This window comes from Callorhinus ursinus, unplaced genomic scaffold (assembly GCF_003265705.2).
Source record: "Callorhinus ursinus isolate GAN/ISIS: 27379988/994484 unplaced genomic scaffold, GSC_fseal_2.0 scaffold10, whole genome shotgun sequence".
Taxonomy (NCBI): domain Eukaryota; kingdom Metazoa; phylum Chordata; class Mammalia; order Carnivora; family Otariidae; genus Callorhinus; species Callorhinus ursinus.
Window position 1 is genome coordinate 21974614 of NW_027397072.1, and position 19568 is coordinate 21994181.

Sequence of the window (19568 nt, forward strand, 5' to 3'; positions counted from 1 at the left end):
TAAAATAAAAAAAATTTTAAAAAAAAAAAATTATAGTCTGCCTTTAGTTTTCTTTAAATTGACACCTCTGCTCTCTCAAAATTGTACTAACCACCGGCACCTGGCTGGCTCAGTCGCTACAGTGTGCAGCTCTTGGGGTTGTGAGTTCAAGGCCCAGGTCAGGCAGGGAGACTACTTTTTAAAAAAGAAATTTTTTTAGTAAATGAAATTGTACTACCCAGGACACATGCAACACATACCACATGCCAGGCAGGATCCACTAGGTGGAATTTACAGGCTAGCATGAGAATAAGTAAATCCTATCGCAATAATGTTGTATAATACTGTTAGAGTTTACTGTAAACTTTGAGTGCTCATGTTGTTGGGAGTTTTGTTATTTGTTTTTCTGGATAATTCCATCCACATTATTTTTCCATTTGATCTTTTATTTCTGCTTTCACCTTTTTAATATCTAAGAACTCTTAGCTTTGGAATGTTTCTTTATTACAGTATATCAAACAAAGAAGAATTTAATGGAAGGGATTGTTTAATTAATATCAGGAGGGCTGGAAGGGCAAACAGGAGGAGAGGATGCTACCCAGAGATCAGGAAGCCTCTGGCGCCTGCAGCCCACACCATGCCCACTCTGCTGGAAGCGCCCCACCCCCACCCCCCGCCAGGACCCTGTTAGAGCCGCACTTGCTACTGAGCGGGAACTCAGGGAGCCCTGCTCCAACCAGTCCTGCTGACACCACCACTGACCCCGAGGATGCCCTGGCCCTCCTCTGCAGCTTCTGCTGCCACAGGCCCTGCCAGACCGCAAAAGGAAAATGTCTCCTTTTTCTTCCCACCTTCCAGGCCCCACCAGTATTTTCCACTGGCAGAACTTAACCAGAAGCAGCTGCAGGAGAGTCTGGGAAAACAATTGGCCGCCTTCTAACCCCCCTGTGTTACAGAGAACTTGTAGGGTGAGAAAGGAGCTTGGAGCCTACAGAAACATCATCTGCACACATCCCCAGTCTCATGGGTATAATGCCATTTTAAGGATATTAGGACTTTTTGTTACTGGTTTTTGTTTTTGCCACATGGTCTCTTTGTTTTCCAAGTTGATTTTTTTCCTGTACAGACAGGTCTCTCCCTCATGACAGGACTTGCCTGGGAGCCTAGCTGGGGAGTGCCTCCTGGGCCCTTTGCTGGGGAGCCCCGTTCTCTCCGCTAGCCGGCTGCCCTGGGGAGAGTCATCAGCCTGCAGGGAGGAGAGAGGCCTAGCTGGGTCTAGTTGCCGGCTGGAAGAGAGCTGAGGCAATCCATATTTAAAATCCACTGCATCCTTACTCTCCCTGGCTACCCCCCCACCCCACCCCGAGCCCCAAGCGTCCAGACTTGTGCTGGGATGGGGAAGAGAGTCACCTGGCGACTGAGGGCTGGGAGAGGAGCACGGGGGGGGGGGGGGGGTTGCCGCCTCAACAGTGCAACCAGTCCTCCCTCCGTTAGCCCACCTCATGCACACCCAGTTGCGGAGGGACTCGGTGCTCCCAGCTCCTGAGGCTTGTGAAGATTTTGCCATATGCGATGTGGTGATCCTCCCTTTCCGCCTGCTAGCTGAGGATCCCGCCCTCATGGGTCTGTGGGGGCAGTTTCTATCATCCATCTGTCTGCCAACTTTTAGGACTTCGGTACTGTTGGCCCCTCTCCCCATCTCCCCATCCCTGTGGATTCATGCTGCGCCTCTGACTGTCATTGCAGTCTGCAGCTGTTAGCTTTCTTCACAAGAGAAAGGTGATTCCACTATTTTCTGGGTTCTGTGTTTGCTGCTGAGAAGTCAGCCGTCAGTCCAACAGTTGCCCCTCTGAAGCTAGTGTCATTTTTCTGGCGATCTCTCCTTGAAAGATTTTTTTTCATTTTTGGTATTCTGCAATGTCATTATGACCTGTCATATGTGTGGATTTATTTTTATTTATCTTAACGCATTCATTGGGCTTCCTGGATAGGGGGTGATGTCTTTTCATCAATTTTGGAAAATTCTCAATCATTATCTCTTCAAATAATGCCTCTCCCCATCTCTCTTCTCTTTCTGGGTTGCCAGTTTTCTTACCACTGAATCCTCGATGATGTTTCTTTCCTTCTTCTGTGTTCCATCCTTTTGTCTCTCCCTTGCTGCCCACCTAACTGTTTCTTCTGCCCTGCCTTGGAATTCATTTTCTTTCAGCAACATCTAATCCACTTTTAAACCTGACCGAGGGGCACCTGGCTGGTTCAGTCAGTTAAGCATCTGACTCTGGATTTCCAATCTGGTCATGATCTCAGGATCATGAAAACGAGCCCCTAGTCAGGCTTGGCGCTCAGCACAGAGTCTGCTTGAGATTCTCTCTCTCCCTCTCCCTCTGCCCCTCCCCCACATGTGTGCGCATGCTCTCCCTCTCAAATAAATAAATCTTAAAAAAACCTTGAATGCGGGGCACCTGGGTGGCTCAGTCAAATAAGCGGCTGCCTTCGGCTCAGGTCATGATCCCGGGGTCCTGGGATTGAGCCCCGCATTGGGCTCCCCACTCAGCGGAGAGCCTGCTTCTCCTTCTCCCTCTGCCTGCAGCTCTGCCTATTTGTGCTCTCTCTCTATCTCTCTGTCAAATAAATAAACAAAATCTTTAAAAAAAAAAAACCTGAATGATGTCTTAATTTCAGTTATTGTATTTTTTTGTTCTAGAACTTCTTTCTTTTTTTTAAAGATTTTATTTATTTGAGAGAGAGAATGAGAGAGAGAGAGAGCACATGAGAGGGGAGAGGGTCAGAGGGAGAAGCAGACTCCCTGCCGAGCAGGGAGCCCGATGCGGGACTCGATCCCGGGACTCCAGGATCATGACCTGAGCCGAAGGCAGTGGCTTAACCAACTGAGCCACCCAGGCGCCCTGTTCTAGAACTTCTATTTGGCTGTTTTCAAAATTGTCATGTCACTTTTTTTCTTTTTAAGTATTCTCTACACCCAATGTGGGGCTTGAACCCACAACCCCAAGATCAAGAGTCACACGCTCTACTGACTGAGCCAGCCAGGCACCCCTGTCATGTCACTTTTTATAGTTCCCAGTTTCCTGCTGAAAATGTTGAACTTGGTTTTTATATCATTTAGCACAGTAAGCACAGTGCTTGGCAGGCTGTATCTGATAAGTCTTATATTTAGAGTCCCTATGGATCTGTTTCTATTCGTGTTTTCTGTTGATTCTCACTCCTCGATTACTTTTCTCTTTGGTGCTTTGATTACATTTGATAGTATGCCTGACACATCTATATGCGGAAATAATTCGAAACCTAGAATGATATCTTTCTCTAGAGAGCATTGTTTGTTTGTTTGTTTTTTCCTATCAGGTTCTGGAGGCACTAAACATTTAGAAACACCTTAATGCAATTTCAGAGCTTGAGATTTACTGAGGCACCCAGATGATTCTAAGCCAAGGCCCGTCTCAGGTCTGAATTTATTCTCATTCACCTTATTCCTAAAGTACAGCCAATCTGCTTATCCTGCTTGCCTTGGAAGGCTTGTACTTCAACCTTTTTCTCCCTAACCCCACAGGGCTGCCAAAAATATGGCCCATTTCTTGGCTACTTTTTTAGGACTGGCAAACATTCCCACGAGGAAGTGTTAGGTCAGATCTGCTGTTAAGTTCATCTCTGGATTTCCATCCTCTCTTTGATCTTGGATCGGTAATTACTAATAATTAATCACTATCTTGTCAGCATTTTAATACTTTTAAGAAAAAAATACGTATTTGTCCAGCTTTTTCAGTTGTCTTCAGTAGGAGAGTGGTCCAAATAACCACTGGCATAAAGACAGGCAGACCAATGGAACAGGATAGAAAAGGGAGCCCAGAAATAAACCCTTGCATTTATGGCCAGATGATTTTTGACAGTGGAGGGAAGACCGTCTCTTCAAGAAGTGTTGCTGGGAAAACTGGATGTCCCCATGCAAAGGAATGAAGTTGAACCCTTACCTCACACCATATAGAAAAATCAATTCAAAATGGACCAAAGATCTAAATGTAAGAGGAACAATTATAAAATTCTTAGAAGAAAACATAGGATAAAACCTTCACAACATTGGATTTGGCAATGATTTCTTGAATATGACATCAGAGGCACAGGCAACAAGAGAAAAAAATAGACAAATTGGACTTCATGGAAATTCAGAACTTTTGTGCATCAAAGGGCACTATCAACAGAGTAAGAAGGCAGCCCCTAGAAAGAGAAAATATTTGCAGATCATATTTGATAATGGATTTGTATCAGAACATATAGGGAGCTAAAACTCAAAACAAAAAAAATAACCTGATTCAAAAATGGGCAAAAGACTTAGTTAGACATTTCTCCAAAGGGGATATTACAAATGGCCAATAAGCCCATGAAAAGATGTTCTACATCACTAATCGTTAGGGAAATGCCAACAAAAACCATAATGAGATACCGCCTCATGTCTGTTAGGATGCCTACTAGTAAAACAAAACAAAACAAAAACAGAAAATAGCAAGCGTTGGTTGGATGTGGAGAAATTGGAACACTTGTGCACTGCTGGTAGGAAGGCACAATGGTGCAGCTGCCATGGAAAACAGTATAGTGGCTCCTAAAAAAATTAAAAATAGCTCTACCATATGATCCAGCAGTACCCAAAGGATTTGAAAGCAAGATCTCAAAAAGATTTGTACACTCATGCTCATTGTGACACTATTCACAGTAGCTAAAACGTGAGGCAACTTGTGTCCATCAACAGATGAATGGATAAGTAAAATGTGGCATATACAGACAGTGTAATATTATTCAGCCTTAAAAGGGAAGGAAATTCCAACATGGATAGAACTTGAGGATACCATGCTAAACAAAATAAGCCAGTCACAATGAGATGTACCATATGATTCCACTTATATGAGGTACCTAAAACACTCAGAATCACAGGGACAATGGTGTTTGGCAGGGGCTAGGGCTGGCAGGGAGAAGGGTAAGGGAGTTAATATTTAATGGGTACAGAGTTTACGTTTTGTAAGATGAAAAGAGTTCTGGAGATGGATAGCAGGGGTTGCACAATAATCTGAATGTACTAATAACACTGATCTGTACACTTAAAAATGATTTCCGTAAGCCAGTTTATATTGTAAACATGAATCTGCAGCCTCCATCCAGCATAGGGTGCCAAGCACCTGAGGAGTCCTGCTGCTGACAGACTGGGGTGTGTCTGGGGCTCCACTGGGCAAATGCCAGTTTTCAGCTGTCTGCAGCGATGGAGTCATGGCTCAGGGATGTCAGCAGAACGCCACCCCATTTTCATGGTCCTAAGCTGGAGACAGTCACAGTTACAGGTCAGAGACTACATTTGCCACTCTCTTCACCCAAAGAGCTAGGTAACAACTGTGCCCCGCACACTCTACATTCAGTAAATGCAAAATTTTAGAATCTTCGTAACTGGACCTTAGAAGCCATCCTGCACAGCCTCTCTCTTAAAAATTCAGAAACTGAGCCACAGAAAGAAGAAAGGGCTTTTCTTCACTCACAGAGCTGGCTGGTGAGCAACCTGCTAGACTCTGAGCTGGAGAGCAGAGGCTGTTTCATCCATGTCTCCATGTCTCCACTTCTGAGCCCAGGTCTCAGCTTAGAATAACTACTTTTCAAGTGAACAAATGAATGAGTGGGTGAAGGACTGAGTTGTGGCTGGAACCCATAGAAAACTACACATGTTAGAGATTTTGAGGTACTACATGTGGGCATCATCTGTCAACCTCTGGAAACTTCTTCAAAGTCCAAGAGGTTTATACTAGGCAGATTTTTGGGCACCTGGCTGGCTCAGTTGGGGGAGCATACAACTCTTGATCTCAGGATTCTGAGTTGGAGCCCCATGTTGGGTGTAGAAATTACATGAAAAAATAAAATCTTTTAAAAAAATTAAAAACAAACTAGGCAGCTTTGTTTCTAAATTATGATAATTATAGAGGTACCTGGGTGGCTCAGTCAGTTAAGCATCCATCTCTTGATTTTGGCTCAAGTCATGATCTCAAGGTTGTGGGACCGAGCCCCACGTCGGGCTCCCCGATGGGCATGGAGCCTGCTTAAAGTTTTCTCTTTTCCTCTCCCTCTGCCCTTCTCCCTCTCTTACCTCTCTAAATTAACTAATTAATTAGCTAATTAATTAATTATGATAATTGTAGTATCTAGAACCCAAAGTAATCAAGAGGGCACTAAAGAGACGAGTGTAGACAACCATACTTACTTCTTGCTTCCATGGTCGAGCAAGTCATCCATTACAGAAAACCATAAGCAGAGGGAGCCAGATCATAGCTTGGAAGAAATACTCTTGAGTGTTCCTTGTTGGGAATAGCAACAATCAACAGTGAAAGTAGGCTGGATATCCAAAAGGAAGCCCACAGCCAGCTCTTCCTCTCCCCACTCACTGCCTCCATGAAGTTTCTCTGTCCCCACCCATCTCCACACCACCACCAGGTACATCCCCATGCAGTTCCGTGAGTTTGCCCATACTTGTAGATCTACTTTGATACTGTTCTTTGAGTAGTTTGAGAGATATCTCTTATCATCTTCATCAGACTAGTACCCTCCCCTCACTCATGTACCACCTCACTCAAGACCTGCCTCCACTGTTAACCACTGTAACTGTCTGGCTGGGCCATAAATCAGCTCATAGAGAGTCCCCTGTAGACGGTGGCTCTGTGGCCCTGGGTGGTAGACCCTCAGGCTCCCAACAGGAAAGGGAAGACAACTGAGCCATAGATATGAGTATGAAAAAAATGGTATCTTGTTGTTTTTATTCGTATTTTCCTTAACCAGCAGAGAGGTTGAATGTGTGTTTATTAGCCATTTACCTTCCCTCCTTATAAGCCCTACATATTCTTTACCTACTTTTCTTTATCAATTTGTAGAAGCTTTTTTAAAAGATTTCTTTATTTTAGAGAGAGAAAGAGTGCATGAGTGGGGGGAGGGGCAAAGGGAGAGGGACAGAGTAAAGAAGACTCCCCGCTGAGCACGGAGCCTGACAAGGAGCTCAATGTGGGGCTCAATCACACAACCCTGAGATCTTGACCTGAGCTGAAATCAAGAGTCAGATGTTTAACTGACTGAGCCACCCAGATGCCCCTAGAAACTTTTATATATTAGGGATATTAACCCTTATTAAATCAAATATATTGCAAATATTTTTTGACTTCTGGGTGGAAGGTATTCATATATATGGAAAGAGGTGTCTAATTTTATTTTCTTCCAGATGGCCAGCAAAATATGCCTGCATCATTTATTAAGTAAAGTGCCCATTGAATTTTCCTCTATAAGATGAAAAGACCTCCTTTACTATACATTAAGTTCCCATTGACACTTGTACCTATTTCTGCTCACTCCCTATTCTTCTGTTAGTTATAACAAAAACTGGGAAATTACCTGAATGGTTAAATAGACTATGGTATATCCATACAGTGAAATATGGTATATCCATATTACATTACATAGCTATTAAAAGTAATAAATAAAACCTATATCTGAGCACCTGGGTGGCTCAGTTGGTTAAGCATCTGACTCCAGTTGTGATCTCAGGGTCCTGAGATCGAGCCCCTCCCTCAAGCTTCACACTAGGTACAGAGCTTGCTTAAGATTCTCTCCCTCTCCCTTTGCCCCTCCCCCTCTAAAATAATAATAATAAATAAAATAAAATCTATATCTATTGGCCTGGAGGGACTTTCATGATACAATAAGTAAAAAGGAAAATTGTGGGGCGCCTCAGTGACGCAGTCAGTTGAGCATCTGACTCTTGGTTTTGGCTCAGGTCTGATCTTAGGGTCATTAGATCGAGCCCTGCCTCAGGCTCCGTGCTCAGTGCAGAGTCTGCTTGGGTTTCTCTCTCCCTCTCCCTCTCCCCCTCCCCTCCACTCTTGCTCTCTAAATTAAAAAAATTTAATTAAAAAAGGAAAATTGGAAAGTAATATGGATAGATGTGTGAAGCACGGTATTTTTTTTTAAGAAGGAATAAAACTATCATATGTGGGTACACAACCCTGTAAATATACTAAAATCCACTCAACTCTCTGCACTTTAACAGGGTGAATTGCACGGCATGTGAATTATATCTCAAAAAAGCTGTTATTTTTAAAAATAACATTAAATTTGTGTTTGTGCATGTTTACAAGGGTATAGAGAGAAGTGTAGGAAGACCCAACCCGAGCTGTCCATATGCGGGTGGGATTGGGAAAGGAAGGAGAGATCATTTCCTTCGTGCACCTCTATTATCATTGAATATTTTGCAAAGAGAATGTTAGTTTTGTCTTAATAAACATTCAATGAAATCGTTTTTCAAATTCTGTAGTTTTACATCTTTCCAATGGGGGGAAAAAAAAACAGACTCAGGCCTCAATATTTATATGTTTGAATCCCTGCTGATAATAGCTATTGTTCTCACTGATGAGAATATACAACTGATTCCAAATCCCCAGCCTGCAGAGGCATCCAGAGAGAAGCAAATGCAGCTCAATGCAGCAGAGAAACAAGAGACTTTCATTTCAGAGTCTCCAGCTGAGCTGAAAAGAACTCACAACGTGGCTGTCACTGTATATCCACTGCGTTCTGGACAGTCCCCACGCCACCCCAGCCCCAGGTGTTCATGTGGACACCCTCTCTAGTCTTTCCATCAGCCTGCATGGAGGCAGGGCTCCTCAGAGTGGAAGGCAATGAGCCGTATACTGAGATGCCCGCCAAGGCTGTGGAGAGAGAACACAATTCAGTCCCCCCGTCATACAGAACCATCCCCACCAGTAAGAAGGGTCTCTCCAAGTCTCTTCAGCCCTTCAAGCTGCCTCAGTTTCCCCAGTGTACAAGTACACGTACACGGTGCACACTCCATTTTATCAGATCACGCTTAGACACCCGGAGAACTGAAACCCCAACTCTACTGTTAATAATGGCATGACACTCACCACTGATAAGAAAGAAGAGTATTTTTTCACAAATATGGAGGTGACACTTCTAAGATAATGAAAATTGCCTGAGCTGAAATGTTATTTTTATGCAAAACGTAATACAGTCTATAGTGAAGTGAAAAATAATGTTGAAGAAGTATATGTAGTATGATCGCAGGATTTAGAAATAAACGTGCATGTATAAAGACAGGAAAGACATTCAAGTGTAAACAGAGGTATCTCAAAGAAGTGGACTTCTAGGTGATTTCTATGGTTTCTTTTGGTTTACCCATGTTTTCTAAATTTCTCCTATATATGCATTACTTTTATTATGAAAAATACATTTTTGTATTTTTTAAAACTAAAAAAGATTAGGGGCACCTGGGTGGCTCAGTCGTTAAGCGTCTGCCTTTGGCTCAGGTCATGATCCCGGGGTCCTGCGATCGAGCCCCACATCGGGCTCCCTGCTCCGCGGGAAGCCTGCTTCTCCCTATCCCACTCCCCCTGCTTGTGTTCCCTCTCTCGCTGTGTCTCGCTCTGTCAAATAGATAAATAAAATCTTTTCCAAAATAAAAATAATTAAAAAATAAAAATAATAGCATGACACTTGGTGTGCCTGGCTGGCTTAGTCGGTAGAGCATGTGATGCTTGATCTCAGGGTTGTGAGTTCAAGCCCCACGTTGGGCATAAAGCTTACTTAAAAATAATAATAATAATAATGCATGACACTCCCCTGAAACTTTCCCACAGGAAAAGCAGCAAGGAACAGGAGACAGCCAGCATCAGATGCACCTATCTGTAATGTCCAGAGTCAACCTCTCCACACTCCTGTGCCTGAATCTTCTCTCCAACAACAACCTCCCTGCTAGCATCGTGCTTCTCCTTGGACTCCTCTATTGACCAGGAGCTCGTTACCTCCTGAGGAAGCCTATTCCATCCCTGACACCTCTCACTCCAGAAAAGCCCAATTTCCACCAACTATTTCTCAGTTCCCCCTATTGGGGCCATACGGGTCAGACCCCACCCCTCCCCTCCCCAACAGGACAGCATTTCCTGTGAAGAGACAGCCATGTGACCAGCTCCAATGTCACCACTAGGTTATCTGTCTTGACTATTTTATCAGAGACTCCAGCTCTTTGGTTTGGAGGATATGTAAATTTGACTATGCCATTCAAATCAGGGAAGGAAAAGAAGGTTTCAGGTGGACACGAAGGCCCTCTCTCAGAGGAACTCCTCTCCCCTCCCCCCCCGGGGGGAGCTTCTTGTGCCCAGGCTCCTGGGGGAGGGGTAGGATAGAGGCCGCAGTGGGGGTGGGGGGAGCCGGCTTCCCAGGACCGCCCTGGACTTTCTAGTTCTCTGAGGAGTGTGATATGAGCAGAGCTGTTCACAATCGACTCCTAAAGCCAGGCTGTGTAAGGTCTCAAGGAAGAGGCTTGCCCCAGCCGAGGCAGTCAAACCTTCATTCCCTGCCCTGCTGTGCGTTCAGCTTCTCTCTGGGCTCTCCCACGCCCAGCACCAAGATGCTCTGACAACCACCTCAGCTCTTCCCCTGCCCCATGTCCTCTTTTCTTCCCTAAGACTGAAGCACTGTTTTTTTTTTACTAAATGTGTAAAGTTGTGAGCAGATGAATTTACTATGTAAACTGCAGACTTGGAAGACTGAGTATAGAAAAACAATTCAACTAAAACTTAACGGAGGTGTACCAGGCACATTAGAAATACGTGTGACAGGCAAGAGACTGCCTGGTGATATGGTGTGGTGATGAGCAGGCCATATGTGGGTGACTCCCTTGCTAAGTGATGGACCAGGATTAGGACACCAAAGCCAAGGTCACCCACCCGGAGGGTGTACTAGGGAAGGAGAAGCAGCTCGATGGTGTGCACACCCAGCCCTAGGGGCCGCTAGTGGTAACCAGTGCCTCTCAGTCTCTCCCAGAACCCAGCCTGACCAGGAGAGGACAATCCTGCAAGAACCCCAAAAGGAAGAAAAAAAAAAAAAAAAGAACGCCCAAGAGATTTCCAGGGGCTCATATTGGCCTGGGGCTCTCTGGGCTCTCCCCCTGGGATTCCTCCCAGCCCCGTTCCACAGCCAAGGAAACAAGCCCAGGGAAGGTAAGTGAATTCTTGGGCAGAGAGGCTCCCCTGCCTGAGGTCAAGAAGACTTTGCAGGCCTGAGGTGAGACCAGGTAAGAGGGGGGTGGTTCTTACTTAGTCCTGCCGTACCAATGGGGACGACCGGCCAGGGAGAGAGGGAGAGGAGAAAAGTGACAGAGAAAAGAAAGACACAGCATTAGACTGTGACATGAGTCAGCCCCGAGTCACCCCCAAGATCCAAGGGGGCCCCAGGTCCCCACGTCCTTGTGCTCTCCAAACCTATTCCCACCAAAGGCAGAGTCCAACCCTCCTGGGGCCCCAGGGAGCACCCCAGCCCCTGCCTTTCTGTGAGGAGAGAAAGGGCTGAAGCCCTAGTGACCACCCGAGCCAGGTACTGCAGCAAGCACAAGGCAGGAGTCAGGGGACCTTTCCCGTCACCCTTCCCTCCCTGCTGCACTGCCCTCATTCATGCAGGATCCTGACTTTGGAGATCCCTCTAAAATATCCCTCTGGCCCTCATTATGGGCTGAGTTATGCCCCCCTGCCATTCATTGGTTCAAGTCCTAACCCCAGTACCTCTGAATGTGCCTGTACTGGGAGATAGGGCCTTTAGAGAGGCAGTTAAGGTAAAATGAGGTCATTAGGGTGGGCCCCAATGCAATCTGACTGGTCTCCTCCTAAGAAGAGAACATTTGGACACAGATGGGTATAGAGGAAAGGTAATGTGGCGGTATAGGGAGAAGACAGCCATCTGCAAGCCAAGGAGAGAGAGACCTCAGAAGAAACAGCCCTGCCAGCAGTTTGATCTTGGACTTCCAGCCTCCAGACTGTGAGAGAATAAATTTCTGTTGTACCTCAGTCTGTGGTACTTCATTATTATTGTTTTTTCAAAGTAATTTCTTTTTTAAGTAATCTCTACACCCAATGTGGGCTTGAACTCACAACCCCGAGATCAAGAGTCACATGCTCCACCGACCCAGCCAGCCAGGCACCCCCATTCTGTGGTCAGCCCTGGCACGCGAATCCAGCCCTCAGGGGTCTTGCTGTTACAGGAAGGTCTTGCCCAAGAAGACAAGCCAGCTGTGACAATGGAAGGGGGGCAGTGGGCCTACCACAGAGAACGTGTATGGAGGCTGTGGGCTGAGGAGGCCAACCATCACCATGGCAGACGGTAGAAGCAGTGTGTCCTAAGTGGAAGGAATGCGTCCCTATGTGCTTGGGTGGGAGTCCCGGACTCATTTGACGCCTTTTCCACTGGAACCCCCTGGCAGAGAATCTTGAGTAGGAAGAACTGTAGAACCCATGGTAGGAAGAGAGGCCTGCAACCCCCCCAGCTCACATCCACCTTCTCAGGTGGCAAGAACAGCAGGCCGAAGGCCCAGGAGGAAATTTGAAGGAAAATAAACCTGATTAGACCATTACATGAGCAACACCTGTGCAGACATTTAAATTAGAAAATGATTGTAAAAGGGCGCCTGGATGTCTCAGTCAGTTGGGCATCCGACTCTTGGTTTCAGCTCAGGTCATGAGCCCGAGGTTGTGGGATCAAACCCCATGTCAGGCTCCACACTCTCAGGGAATCTGCTTGGGGTTCTCTCTCCCTCTGCCTCTGCCTCTGCCCCACCCCCTGCTTGTGCTCGAGCTCTCCCCCCGCCTCAAATAAATAAATCTTTTTTAAAAAGAAATTTTAAAAAAAGAAAAGAAAATGATCGTAACAAGAAAGATCATACATAAAGAACTTTCTATGTCCCAAGGGCTTTCACGTGAGGGGATCTGCACCTGTTCCTCCTGACAGGTCTGAGAGGTGACGGTCAGGTTCTCCATCTTCCATACAAGGTAGTCTGTAACCAGTAGAAAGGAACTTAAGCCTGGCATGGGACGGTCCCAGGTTTGAATCCCGACTCTAACCCAGGCAAGTTGCTCATTCCCTCTAAGCCACAGCGTCAGCAGGTGGGGATGGGAGAACCTTCTCACTGGGCTATTGTGAGGGTTGAACACACTGATGTGGGGGAAGCACCTGCCACCCAAACAATGGTAGCTGCTATTATCCTTATGGTTCCACAGTCACCGTTCCCGGTGAGGCGCCGAGGCAGAAGCAGGGCCTGAGCAGTGGGCAGACCCAAGTCACCGGACGACCACCAGGAACAGACCCCCTGGTTCCAAGTGATGTGATGTGGTGCCCGGGAGTGAACAGTACAGAAAGAATTCTTTTTTTTTTTTTTAAGATTTTATTTATTTGAGAGAGAGAGAGAATGAGAGATAGAGAGCACGAGAGGGAAGAGGGTCAGAGGGAGAAGCGGACTCCCTGCTGAGCAGGGAGCCCGATGTGGGACTCGATCCCGGGACTCCAGGATCATGACCTGAGCCAAAGGCAGTCGCTTAACCAACTGAGCCACCCAGGCGCCCTACAGAAATAATTCTTGAGAATTCTTTTTTGGTGCAAAAAAGATGGTTTTGTTAAAGCATGGGGACAAGACCTGTGGGCAGAACGAACTGCACTGGGATTGTGAGGAACCATTGGTTATATACTCTTAAGTTGGGGGGGGCGGTGGCTGGGTATAGGCAAAGAAAGTTTCCAAAAGGATTTTCATATGTTAAAGAAGACTTACAGGATGCTGGAGGCCTGGCTATTGTCAAGCTAAGGTTTTTTGCCTCTAGCAAAGCATCAGCCTCTAGCAAAGCATCAGCATTAAGACAGTTGGGAGTTCCTGGAGGAATGTCAGACACTACCTGTCTCAAGGATTTGTCAGTGGGCTGCAAGTTGGAAGGAAATTTAATTTTGTCTACATTTCCTTTTATCTTTGTTCTCCACATCACCAAGCAACAGGGTGTTGGCCTTGGAAAGGTCTTCCCAGGTAGGCCTGGGATCCTATTTCAGGATGGCTATGTGAGGATAGTTCAGAGGACAGCAGTCTTGGGGGGCGGGGGAGGGCGGTAGGACTTGGTGGGGCTCAGGGGTTTTAAGCAATTCTGAAAGGTTGTCACCAGCTATTGAATAAAATTGGTCACCCTCAGTTCCACAGCAGAGAGATGAATCCGCCGTGACATCTTGAATTTATTCGGTGCTTTTCTGCCAAGGAGATCAAAGCACTTCAAATAGTTTCCGCCAAACTTTTCTGAAAAAGAAGCCAGTGAGAAAAACCCCATTTCACCTATGAGCTATGCTTGACATCAGTCATAATCTCTGAAATTTTATAATTTTTTATGATTTACAAAAGGCTTTTGCATAGATTCCCAGCGGCGCTCTGGGAAGCAGACAGGTGAGATTGACCCCATTTTACAGGTTAGGGTAAATGGGAGCCCAGGAAGCTCGGGTGCCTCTCCGAAGTGAGGGCAACAGTGCACAGACAGTTGCACATTGGTGTTAAGTTCCATACAGATCCGAAGCAGGGCCAGGTCCCCAGAAGGCCTTTGTATCAAGCAGCTCATGCCAATGCCATAAGCACCTGCTCTCTGAATCCCAAGGATCCAGCGCCGAATACCAGGGAAGCAGCCCTCTGCAGTGCAGGTGGGGGTGGAGGGCCTGCGCTGTCCTGGCCGCAGGGCTCTGGGACCCCAGCCATTACATGCATTGCCACGTCTGCTATTTTCTCCTTCCCAGGGTGCCCCCAAATTCCTCCTGTATTCTCAATCCTGTCCCCTCTGCTTTCGGCTTCTTGCTCTTCATGGGACATTTCTCCTCATCCACCGACTTGGCTGGGGCCATGTCCTGAAGCTGGAAAAAACCTTCCCCGGTCCTGCTGGCCCTCCTCTTAGCCACTGTCCACCCCACCCGGGCCCCTTCCTCTCCCTGACAGGTTTCCCCTGGCCTGGAGCCCGTGTGAGCTTTCACGTCTCACCACCTCCTCCTGAGCCCACCAGTGGACCTCCACCTTCCCCCTTGACTGCAACTGCCCAAAGCACACCATTCTCCTCCCATGTCATAACCACCCCCTCCAGGGGTGGGGGACGTCTCCCGCTGCAGGCACTGTGCCAGCCACCCTTAAACTCACCTCCAGGGAAGGGTCCTGTGAGCCCGGTTACAGGCGAAGTAGCCAGGCTCACTCAGCGTCGTCGGGGTTGGAGCTCCCAAGAGCGGGACTCTGAAGCCGGGGCTCTGTGTGGGATCCCCCACCCTCAGCAGCTTCCCCTCTCCTGTCCGCCCCCCACCCCCCGCCACAAGTGTCCCAAGGTCCCTCCTTTGCTCCTCTGCCCTCATTCTGACGGTCCCCCAGGCTTCAGCTTGTTTTGTGATCTTTTGATGTAGTTTTTTGAATGTTGGTGTGTTGGTGGGTCCGGAGACGTCTTTGGTGCAAAAAAGGTGTTTTATGAAAGCATGGGGATAGGACCCACGGACAGAAAGAGCTTCTGCAGCTGCTGCCTGAAGATTGTAAGAGCCACTGATTGTATACCTTGGGGTCAGGGGCAGTAAAGGTAAGGGAAGTTCCGAAAGGACTTTCATATGCTAGAGAAGACCCAGGTTCCTGGAGGGATGTTATAATCGGCCTATCTCAAGTATTTGTCAATGGGCTGCAGGCGATGAGGACTTTTAATTTTATCTTCATTTCCTTCGGCCTTTGTTTCCCACCTCATTCCCCCTGAACAGCTTTGACCCTTAAATCTTTAAGGTTGTTGAGGGTGGGAGGTCTCATCTTCTGTAACTTCTTGCCGCTGAATAGGGCCGTAGAGTGTAGACAACATTGGTCAACACTGGTCAGTTGGGGAATTTATATACAGGAGTTACCAAAGGTGGAGGCAGCCAATCCAAGGTAGACAACATAGAGGAACCTCCTTGAGTAGAAAGGATCATCTGTCAGCTGGAAGTTATGACAGTGAAGGAGTCTTGGCACCAGCCCAGGAGACATCGGAAAAGACAACAGAAGAGGCTTAATATTATAATAAGATTGAGAACTCTGAATAAAAAAGACCTTTGGTAGTTAACTAAAATTTTCCTCTAGTCCTGTATTGTCCTTTGAAAAGATATTTGAGATCTTCCATGGGTTCACAGGAATAAGAAAGCACATTAGTTTGCTCATTGGTTTCCTGTGAAGGAGATCCAGGTTTTATTCTAGATATATGAGCCCATGAAGAGCGTCCCTCTAATTTTACTGCTGTGGGAGTACATAACATGACCCCTTAGGGGCCCTTCCATTTTGGAGTTAAATCCCCTGCCGTATTAGACTTCCAATCCTTTAAATAAACCACGTCTCCCGGGTTTATATGGGGTGGCTAGTGACAGTCAGATCAGGTTTAGGGAGGATATGGTTTGCATATTCATTTAGAGATTTATGAATTAAGCCAACCTCAAGTGAATAATTTAACAGAGCATTATAGTCTCCATCTATTAATAGGTCTGAAGTGAGAAAAGGTTTTCCATATAGTAACTCAAAGGGACTTAACCCTATTTGTTGTTTCGGGGCAATCCTCATTTTGAGAAGCCCTACCAGTGAGAGTAATCCGGTTTTCTTGAGTCTCAATGTTTAGTTGGTAAAATGCCGCTTTAAGGTGCGGTTAGCCTTTTCCACCTTTCCAGAGGATTGTGGATGCCAGGCTGAAGGTAAATACTAATTAATTTTTTTTAAATTTAAAATCAATTAATTAGCATATAGTGTATTATTGGTTTCAGAGGTAGAGTTTAGTGATTCATCAGTTGCATATAACACACAGTGCTCATTACATCAAGTGCCCTCCTTAATGCCCATCACCCAGGTACCCCATCCCCCCACCCACCTCCCCTCCAACAACCCTCAGTCTATTTCCTTGAGTTAAGAGTCTCTCATGGTTTGTCTCCCAATAGTAATTAATCTTTAAGGCCCAAGCTATTTGCTGAGTTATTTGTACGATAAAAGATGGTCCGTTGTCACTTTGTAGGGACCAAGGGAGTCTAAATCTAGGGACAATTTGCCTTAGCAAAGTTTTTGTTACTTCAGTGGCCTTTTCTTTTCTGCAGAGGAAGGCCTCTATCCTTCCAGTAAAGGTGTCTACCTAAACCAGTAAGTATTTCTATCCTTTACATGATGGCATTTGCATAAAACCTAATTGCCAGTCCTCCCCAGGATATGTCCCCCACCTTTGGACTGGCCTTAGAAGTTTGGTGGGGGGGCGTTGGGGGCACAAAGAGCCCCCTCCAGATCTGCTTGTACACAAACGGCACAGGACTGACAGAACTGTTTAACGGTAATGATTAAGTGAATCCCATCAAAGGTGGTTTTAACCATTTGTTCCAGGGCCTTTTTACCCAAATAAGTAGTCTGATGTATTCCCTGCATTAATTTCCATTGATTGCCTTTGGGTATAAAGACTTTTCCGCTATCATTTATAAACCAGTCCTGTGCATTTTTTTAAAATTCCCATTCCGGGGCTACTCAGGTTTCTTGATGTGACTAGACTGGGGATATCTCTTCTGTTGGGGTCAGGACTGGCATGAGACTTGGTATTTGCAGGCTTTGAGCAGCCTGCTTGGCTGCATGGTCTGCTGTGTTATTCCCTTTAGATTCCATGGGCCCGTCCTTCTGATGTCTCCTGAGACGAATTACAGCCACCTCTTTGGGTTCGTACACAGCCTCTAAGAGATCTGTTATTTCAAGTCCATATTTAATGGGAGAGTTATGACTTGATAATAGCCCGCTCTCTGTCCAGATTGCCCCATGATGGGCGTCTGTAGGACTAGGAAGGCATATACAGTCAGTGTAGATACTGATTCTGAGGCCCTTTGCCAATTGTAGAGCACGAGTGAGCGCTATGAACTCTGCTTTTGGGGCAGATGTATTTGCTGGGAGAGCTTTGGCTTCAATAGTCTGAGTTAGACTGACGACTGTATACCCAGATTTTCTTATCCCCTTTTCCATGAAACTACTGCCATCAGTAAACCAACTGATGGTTTCAATAGGAGAATCTTTTGCCTGATTGGCTACAATAAACAAGATTAATAACCTCTGAACAGTTATGTTCTGTAGAAGTACAATGGTCAGGTCCAGGCATAATGACAGGTCTTTTTTTTTTTTTTAAGATTGTTTTTATTTATTCCAGAGAGAGAGAGAGAGATCACGAGTAGGGGGCGGGGCAGAGGGAGGGGGAGAAGCAGACTCCCTGTTGAGCAGGGACCCCCAACGTGGGGCTCAATCCCAGGGCCCTGGGATCCTGACCTGAGCCAAAGCAAGACACTTAACCGATGAGCCACCCAGAAGTCCTAAGTCTGACAGGTCTTTTTTTTTTTTTAAGATTTTATTTAAAAAAATAAAGATTTTATTTATTTATTTGACAGACAGAGACAGACAGCGAGAGAGGGAACACAAGCAGGGGGGGTGGGAGAGGGAGAAGCAGGCTTCTTGAGGAGCAGGGAGCCGGGAGCCAGATGCGGGCCAGATCCCCGGACCCCGGGATCATGACCTGAGCCTAAGGCAGACGCTTAACGACCGAGCCACCCAGGCGCCCCAGTCTGACAGGTCTTAAGGACCACTCCAGGTGTGTCTAAAAGCATAGCCTGCTATTTAGTAAGTTGCTCCCCCCACCCCATCCGCCCGCTATCATCCATTGGTGGCCTTTAGTTTCTTTTTTTTTTTAAGATTTTATTTATTTATTTCACAGAGAGAGACACAAGAGAGAGGGAACACAAGCAGAGGGAGTGGGAGAGAGAGAAGCAGGCCCCCCGCTGAGCAGGAAGCCCGATGAGGGGCTCGATCCCAGGACCCTGAGATCATGACCTGAGCCGAAGGCAGACGCCTAATGACTGAGCCACCCAGGCGCCCCTTACCTTTAGTTTCTAAAGCACTCTGGACCTGGTGTGAGGTCATCACAGTTAGGGACTGCCCCATAGTAAGTTTTGAGGCTTCCTCTACCAGGAGGGCAGTCGTAGCCACTGCTCAGAGGTGAGCCAGCCACCTCTGTGCTACCTTGTTGAGTGGCTTAGAAAAATAGCTCACTGGTCTTATTTCATTTCCTGATTTTTGGGTGAGAACTCCCATAGCTTGGCCCTATTTCTCTGCCACATATAAAGTGAAAGGTTTTTCTAAATTTGGTAGAGGGGCACCTGGGTGGCTCAGTCGGTTTAGCGTCTGCCTTTGGCTCAGGTCATGATTCCGGGGTCCTGGGATCAAGCCCCGCATCGGGCTCCCTGCTCAGCAGAGGACCTGCTTCTCCCTCTCCCTCTGCCTGCCTCTCTGCCTACTTGTGCTCTCTATCTCTCTGTCAAATAAATAAATAAAATCTTTAAAATAAATAAATAAATAAATAAATAAATAAATAAATAAATTTGGTAGAGCCAAGGCTGGGTCTGATAGGAGTTTAGTTTTTAACATTCTGAAGGCTGTCTGCTGGGCTTTAGTCCAGAGTAAACATTCATCATCAGGACCTTTAATTGAATCATACAATGGCTTGGCTATGAGCCCCAATCCAGGGATCCATAGGTGGCAAAGCCTGCCATGCCTAGGAAAGTGCGGAGTTTTTTCTTAGTTGTTGGGGGCTCAAGATCCAAGATAGCCTTTTTTCTATCAGTAGAGTACAGTGACGTGGTGTTAGTTCATATCCCAAATAGTCTACTTTCTGCTTAGATATTTGTACCTTTTTAGGGGAGACATGATACCCTCTGTC

General features: G+C 46.3%; 1 protein-coding gene across 1 annotated transcript in view; it reads left to right on the forward strand.

Annotated features, from left to right (window-relative positions):
• Positions 1–19568, forward strand: part of CENPA (centromere protein A) — a 77431-nt gene that overhangs the window by 9142 nt on the left and 48721 nt on the right. The window lies entirely within an intron of this gene.